The sequence below is a fragment of the Drosophila ficusphila genome, unplaced genomic scaffold (assembly GCF_018152265.1).
Source record: "Drosophila ficusphila isolate 14025-0441.05 unplaced genomic scaffold, ASM1815226v1 contig_791, whole genome shotgun sequence".
In the NCBI taxonomy this organism is placed as follows: Eukaryota; Metazoa; Arthropoda; class Insecta; order Diptera; family Drosophilidae; genus Drosophila; species Drosophila ficusphila.
In genome coordinates, this window is record NW_025064737.1 from 20,835,404 (window position 1) to 20,843,826 (window position 8,423).

Genomic DNA, 8,423 nt, shown 5'->3' on the forward strand with positions numbered 1-8,423 from the left:
GGTATTATGAGATACAATGTGCTTTTATTTCATACCGCCTTTATAGCAGTGTACAATAAAATTAAAGTTTTGTTTATGAATGGAATTACACGACGACATTTAGATGGCCGAAAGAGCAGGCAGTCCGGGCCAACGGAACGCAGCTGGAAATCGAGAGGCCGCCGAGTCGGCTCAGATTCACAGACACTTCATCTAAATGTCAGGCCATATCTAGCGACACTCGCAACACTCGGATTCGCACTAGCTGTGGTTTGGGGTCTCGGGAACTGCGACTTGGAGTTGGACATCTCCTGGTCTATGGTCTCTGGTCGCTGGTCTCCAGTCTCCGGCTGTCGGCTCTCTTTGGCGGCTGCTTTGGCCAAATCAATTGAGCCGCCTTCCCCCATAAACGAGCCAAAACAAATGACTCCGTCTCTTGGCTCGCGAGGCTGTGACTGCTCTGCTCTCGGGACCCGGGGCAGCTCAAGATCATTAGTATAATTTAAGTAAATTAAACGCAGCGATTAGGTTCGGGATACAGCACTCGGCTCTGGTCTGGGTGAAATAAAACCAGGTGGGACGTGAAAAGGGGGACAAGGGGATGGACAAACGGCACCAAGTATTCCCCAATCGTCGTTGTCGGCAAAATGCTTGTGTTTATTTAAATTTATTGTAACATTTTCGTTGGCGATTTCAATTTGTAAAACAAGCGAGCAAACAAGCTGTTAAAATATAATGATTGGCACCAATGGAGCACCAAAGGAGTTGGGGCAAATCGGTACCCGAGATGTGGGTTAAACTGGCCGCATATGCTTATCCGATTCCCGGGAGATGCTTAAAGCGAATTTATGCGGCGTTTAAGCATTGTCCGGCCGAAGTATTTTCGCTTTATGATTGCCATGAGCAGTCGAATGCATAAACCATTTGGCATTGAAAACTATCGGTTAGCATACATTGTGTTTTTGGATTTCCTTTTTTCTCTTTCTGTTGTTTTTGTTGTTGTTTTTAAGAGTCACTGGCTTTTTCCCACACAGACAATGGGCCAAAACGGCGACAACTGAGTCTGGTTCGGTTGGTCTGGTCTCGAGTCTTGTGTCTCGGATCTCTCCGCATCGTGTGCAATATGAGGAGCGCTGCAGCTCCGACTCCGACTCCAAGTGCAACTGCAACTGCAGCAGCAGCAGCAGCAGCAGATCACAAAAGCTCGCAAGGAGCCAGACAGAATTACAAGAGCAGGGCTGCGGAACAATGCCGAAATGCAGGCAGTTCAATCGAATACAGTGGGTCACAAATTGAAGGGTTTATTTTTGACCTCATTGGGAGGAAGAGCTCTTATCTGTTATAAACACTTTCAATTTTTAATAAGCTTATTAATAAACTTACTTACTTATTTTTGTTAAGAGCTATCAAAAATAGAAATAAAGTTTTTATGTAATAAACTTTCTTTAAATCAATGACCACTGTTCTATAGCAATTGACAAAAGCCCCAAGTACTCCGGCACTAAAGGAAACAACAACAGCAACCACTGCAGTGAAAAGAACACAAAGCGAGTAACAAACAAATAAACAGTCAGTAGAGTCAGACACAAACAGCAATTCATATTTGCTCTGATTTATATGGCGTCTAGAAGTTTTCCATTTTTATTATGTATCATTATTATTATGATTTTTTCCCAGGCCAAGAGGCTGTGGAGCAGTCTCGGCTTTTTGTGCCCAGCTAGCCGGTGTAATCAATCAGCAGGAGGAGCTACGGACTGGTAGAACTCCCGGTCTGGTTTTCGGCTTGCAACTTTTGGCGGCCCAGGAACTCCGCTCTGTGCGAGTTGGGCGAAAATTAATGTTCTTTAATTTGCAAGTTTGTGTCCTAAGTCTTTCGTTTCGGCCTGCCACACACAGGCTAAATTGAACTCGAAAGGGGGGAGGAAAAGAGAGGGAAGGGGCTGGGAGGGGAGTGGCAAGAGCGGTCCGTTGTTGCTGTTGTTGTTCCACAGAAATGTCATTAAAGCGCCACACAGATCTTCGTGTGCTGGGTGTGCAAGGCTTTTTGATCTCCACTGAGCCAATGTCAATTGCTGGCATCGCCCGCGGATCGCTGAGACAACGGAGAAAGATCTGCATAGCTTGATATTCTAATTGCTGAAATTGTTTGCCACAGACAAGTGTGCTTGTGTGCGGGCTTGTGGCAGCCATGCCCAATGAATAATCATCGAAATCCGTTCGTTGACAAAACCAAACAACAGCCATCGAACACTGAAAAAAGCAGTTGTTAAATATAATATTTTACAATAATTGTATAAAGAAATTCTATTTAAATCTGGGAATTTGATGAATATGACATTTTCTCGCACTTATACTTAACTTAACATTTATCACACTTTGAAGTGACTATTGATCTGATTTCTCTGCGTGCTAAAAATGAGATGCCTGCGCCACAAGGCCCTGTGTCTCCTGCCTCTTTTGGTGGTCCCTGCCTCATTGGCCTCCTCATTGTGTCGCACTGATCCAAATCGCATCAAATTTTTCGCTGCACTCGTTTTCAGCTCAGTTTTCTTGTTCCCCTCGACTGATTTTTTTTGGTTTTTTCTTGTGGCTGGCTGTGTCTGCGGGTATCCTCCTTGCTCTGCGCTTTTCAATCAGATATGAAAGCTGGAGCGCGTCTTCGCGGTTGTTGTCGCAACGCAGCTTTATTTTTTGTGCTTTTTTTTTTGTTTTTTTGTTTCGTTTTTGGGCCTTTGACTTGATTTTCTTAATTAAATTTTTTGCTACGGCGGTGCCAAGGCTATTCCCGATCCTCCGGCTCCCGCCGATGATGATAATGGGGGTGGGGATGATGTGTGTGTTTTATAAGTCGAATGTTGTTGGCTCAGTCGCCTGATTTGAGGGCCTTGATTAGGCATCGCTCGTTGTTGCCGCAGTTAACACACTCCCACAACAACAGTTGCCTTCACCGCTTCACCGAAAAGTGCATTCACAAATTTGGCAAGAACAGCAGAAAATGAAAACGGCCACCAGAATCAGCTTCTTCTGCGGCACAATCTTAGGAGCCATTACGTGCACTTGGCCGCTCAACAAGAACTTGAACCTCATTAACCCATCAGCTCCCCCGAAAACAATTTGACCCGGGCTCAACTCGAGCGTACTGTTGCCAACCAGCCGGGGTTTCCACTTGGTCCGGAGCCAGCATCATTTACATCATCATTCACAATAAAATAAAAGTGCACACGCCCACTTAAAAGGGCCCCATAAATTGTATGGAATAATCAGTTTCAACATAATTTATTGTAATTTACGAGTGTCGGCCAAAGCGGGCCACAAGTATACATATATATATAAACTTTTTTATGCACTGACATTGCCAGAAGAGGAGTCGCCGTGCGCCGGTGCCTTTTTTATAGAGCAGCTAAATGCTACAAATGAAAATCCTAAACGAAACATCGAAAGCATCTTGATAAGCAGTCGAGAAACGGCAGGCGAGCGTTTTTCAGCTGAAGGAGAGACCCAAAGTTTGAACTCCAGCTCCAAAGTTGAAGTCGGAATCGGAGTCGAAGTAGATTTGAAGTTGAGCGTGCAAACACCTTGGAAACTCCATATTTCATTGCCTAATAATATTTTTGTTGGCTCTGCCCCATCTAGATGTTGGTTTCGAACTTCTCTGGTTTACATATCCAGCTCCTCCAGCTGGGCCTCATTGTAATTGAAACTATTGTTTTGGCTCGGCTCACTTATATTCCCCATTGTATCAATCACTCAATAAAAAATCATCGATCAATCAATTTCAGCCATCAGGGGAAGCAGATTCCCATCGAAGCGCGGGCTTTTGTCTTCGAACCATCCGCATACTCGTCCGAATACCATTTCCAATCAGAATTGAAATGTCAGCGGATAATAAACTTCAAGTGTCAATGCAATCGCCGATTGACAAACTGACAGACGAATATCCTTTTCCTTTTACTTTTATCGCCGTTTCGCAATCATTCAAAGTTTCATCGTAGCTTCGCCAGTGGTCCTCGTATCTGGATCTCTATTTTTACTTTTCCGATTTCATTTTCAGATATCATCGGTTTGTTTTGCATACGATTGTGAAGCTCATTATAGAGTGGGTATTTTATAAGGCGGCACAATACAAACAGCTTTGCTTCGAATGGGCGAAATTGAAAATTTTCACTTTGTTGGCAGGGTAAATAACCTTGAGTTGTGGTTGGGTTTCGAAAGGGAAACTTTAATTTACCCGGGTAAATCCAATTAAAATTATTGTGCAATTATAGGAGCATTGCTAATATATACAATTACAAACGATTACGCTTGTATTCATATCTGTTTAAATATAGCTTATATTTTTCAGAATTCTTTAACTAAATGGGAATTTCTGCCTTACCCACTTAAATTTTAAGCTCTTTCAAACTGAAACTTCATTTAAACATCACCCAAATAGCTGGTAATTTGTCTGGCTAAAAAGGAACTAACCTTGTTGGCGAACGGTAAAGCTAACATTTTTCTTGTATCTCAGCTGATAGATCACTTTGGTTGAAGAATTGGCAAATATTTGTTTGTTTACTTTGATTAAATTTCGCCGTCTAAAGCGCTTTCATCCTGCAATTACTCAACGGGCGTAATATGTCTAAAAACTCCTCCACGATGGCTGCAATTTCTGCGAGTTCAAAGTGCTTAGTAGGCCTGAAAAAGAATTCGAGCTGAAACACAGAAAGGAAAAAAGGATATTTTTGCGTAGAATATTAACGGATATCGATTGTCAGACATTGCCAGTGTTTTTTGTGACTAAGAGATATTTTATATTATTTATATTGGGCATACTAATATATATAGATTTTTTTCTACAAATAGTAAATATTATTCCATCCTAATTTTTTTCTGTGCAGGTTAAGGAATTTCAGCCTTCGCTGGGTTCGCTAATTTGCCACTGAGTGGAGGACTTGAGTGGGGAGTTACCTTTCCGTTGACCAGGTCGCCGCGCATCTTCCCAGCGTAATTTAAACTAAATCGGTTCGCTGGCCGAACTGCGTAGAGCACCGAAAGATCCCCAGCCAAAGTCTGGCCCAGTGTAATGGCTAACACGGACGCGGATCCACACACACACTCACACACAAACTCTTACGAATAGAGAGGCTGCGGTGGGAGCCGTTGCATGTGCAAAAGTTTGCCCCGTCTTTTGGCTCCGTCTTCTCGTAATAATCAATTATTTCTGTGTAATTTATGGTAATGTTCAGCCATGATGGATTGACTGCTCTAATGTCGCTCTAAATCTTTGTGGCTCGCTTGCCGGGTACGCTCGCCTGCCATCCTCCACAGCGATCCTACTGGATCGGTCCCGAAACCCAGCCGCAGTCGAAAGCCGGGCCAAAACCAAACCAGAGCAGAGTGGAGTGGCTAAGAGGAGATCTGGCCAAGGCAGGTGCAATTGCTCAGTGCGGAGAGATGCTCGGGTCTCCCACTAAAGGCTTTCTGCCAAACAGCCGAACTGCAACCAGAAAGGCAGGTCGTTGGACAATGGGTCATATTCTCAAATACTTTGAGGGTTCTTGATTGCTTAAATACGGTCTTTTATACTTAAGATAAACTAAGAATTGAGAAAAATACCTGCTAAGAGGTTTAGTAAATAATAAATAATATTTAAATATCATTACATTTCATATCCCATCATTTTACTTCTATTTCAAATAGAACATTTCATCTAACTTAATACTGTCTTAAATATCTCTTAAACATAAATGGAATTTATTATAAATCTTTGGTCATATTTATTATCCTATAAATTCGAATCCATCCCATGGTGCAGCTCGCTTCTTTACTTCCGTCACCTCGCCCCATTGCCGAACACCTCACTTTCCCGCAGAGGTAATATGTAGCATATGTTTTCGTAAGTTTTTTCTTGTATTTTGTTTAATGGCAGCTTAGATTACACGGGACTCCGATGATCAGGTGTGTGGGGCGGGGAAATAGTTGGGGCCTCGCATGTTGCCTGTAGCGAGCTTCCAACGGATCGTCGAGTCCCCCGGGAAAACCGAAAACCCCAAAGAAATCCATGTAACTGATGTTTAAAATTGCTCTGTGATTTTCGTGGCGAAATTAATGTTAAATAAGCTTTTAGTTTATGTCCCGCCACAGCGTTGATCAATTTCTCAGTCACCTGGCTCGTCTTCTGATTTTCTAGCTGGTTTTCCTACTGCTGCTTCTTCGTTTTCCCCTTCTAAACCTTGTTAACTGCATTTGTGTGTGTGTGTCTGTGTTAGACGCTGTTGCCTGGATTTCTGGCTTGTTTATGTGTAAATTATGCTCGTACACATTTTACCCACAATTGTGTATAAATTATAGACGAATTATTGTGTTTGCTGTTTGGCTCTGGCGTGGCTTACATATTAATATAGCACCAAAGCCGCCTCTAAACATTTGAAATTCAAACGAAGGAGAGTGTGTGTTGTGAGTTGTTTTAAGCGGAGTAAATGGAAGTTTAGATATTGCTATGTTGAAACAGGTACTACAAACATCATAAAATAAATGGTATAGTTAACACGAGTATTCTAATAAATATGTTATATAAAATATAAAATAATTTCTTGCTCTTTTATTATTATTGTAGGTTAAATACCACCCATATGCCCTGAAACTTATTTTGCAGACTGCCTAATGGTCTGCACTCCTCGCTGGATATTAGTTTTCTTTAGTTTCGGTTAGCAAGCATGGCTCTTGGTGAGGGCGTAGCGGAATATATTTGGCTTTTAAGAGCTGGGGCATTAGCTACGATGGCAATTGCTGTGAACTGCATAAAAATGATTTGGCATGCAGTGGCAGAGCGAAAGCCCCTAAAATGCCCGAAATCCCCCGGAGGAACTGCTTAGTTGCAGGAAGTAAATGGTTAGGGCCATGGGAAAGATCCACAGAAATCGGGCCTCGGGAATCCTTCAGCTCGCCGTGGTGTTATGCAAATGCCTGGGGCAACATCATCGCCACCAGAATCAGCAGCACCACCACTGCAGAATGCACCACTCTGGGCACCACCCTGTGTGCAGCACAATGGCTACCGTGCGCGTGCAACAGAACACGTACAAAACAGCAGCTGTTTAACATTTATTTGCCTATTTATTAATTTCATGTAACATTTTTTTCCTAGGAAAAGTTCCACAATGCGAAATCAAAGCCAAAAGGCAACAAGCTCGACGCATTCTCTTGACGCCAGGCAGTCGCCTCGGGTTTTCTGTTTGGACCTGGGTTCGGGTTCGGGTTCAGTTGCAGGGTCTTCGAAATGTCCAAGCCATCCAGCCGGGCCAACTGTTTTGGCCAAGACAATAAGCCAAGAGCCTGGGGCCATCGGGAGGGACTCTTTGCCATACTTCTCCCACTATTTGACTCGGTCTCCCGAGCTCCTGCGACTGTTTATGTTGCTGCTGCTGCTGCTGCGACTGTGGTTGTTGTTGCTGCGGCTGCTGCTGCTGCCACAAAAAGTGTCGTGACCCCGGCCAAGGCATTGCATATGGCCAGGATTGTGGGAGGCTCCTTAAGAGGAGGAGGAGGAGAAGGAGGAGGGGCAGGTCGGTCGGTACAAAAATTACATGTTGTTCCTGTTGAAATGTTTGGTTTTGGGTGCCCAGCATTCCCATTGTCGTCGACGTTTATTTATAAATTTCTTTGCGTTGTTTACTTTTTGAAATACACTTTCGATTAAAGTCTATCAACAAACCGAATAAATAAATTATACATATTTCATTTTATCTAGAATAAGAGCTATACTTTTTTTATATGTTTAAATATTGTTATACATTTTGAAATCATCGCTTACATCTTACAAATATCTACTATTATTAATATTGTTCTTATTTTATTTTATTTATATTTTCTACTAAAGTCTAATTTCTAAATAATTAAAAAAGAGCATTTAATACTCGTTTAAAGAGATGCCACAATCAGTCTGATTTTATGTGATTTGGACTGTTGGCTAATATTAAGGGCTGAGGGGAAATATGTAACAGTCCTCGTGCTGCTCCTGCAGCCTTCGCCAGGAGTCTGGCTTACATAAGCATCTCTTCTGGCTAGGACAAAGGAAATGCAAAAATGCCAAAAATCGCACAACTCAAAAAAATCGTAAAAAAATAAACAAAAAACAACAAAGAAATACAGAAAACGCGAGTAACTTGCACACAAAACGATTCTGGCACCCATGAAGAGCAGTAGTGGCCGATGGATTTGGGATTGAAGATGGGGGATTGGGGTTCGGGATTTGGGGAGGATCGGACGGGAGGATCATCGAATTGGCCTGGGCGGGTGGTGATCGTGGCACATTTGCATACAATGAGGCCAGGACTGCGGCACACACAGTCCTCTCTCCTCCCCTCCTCCATCCTCCTCCCTTCCCCCTTTCCCAAGTACTATATGTTATCTGCGACTGTGACCTACACCAATATTTCTGAGAATGCTGCTGTTGGCCGACGTCG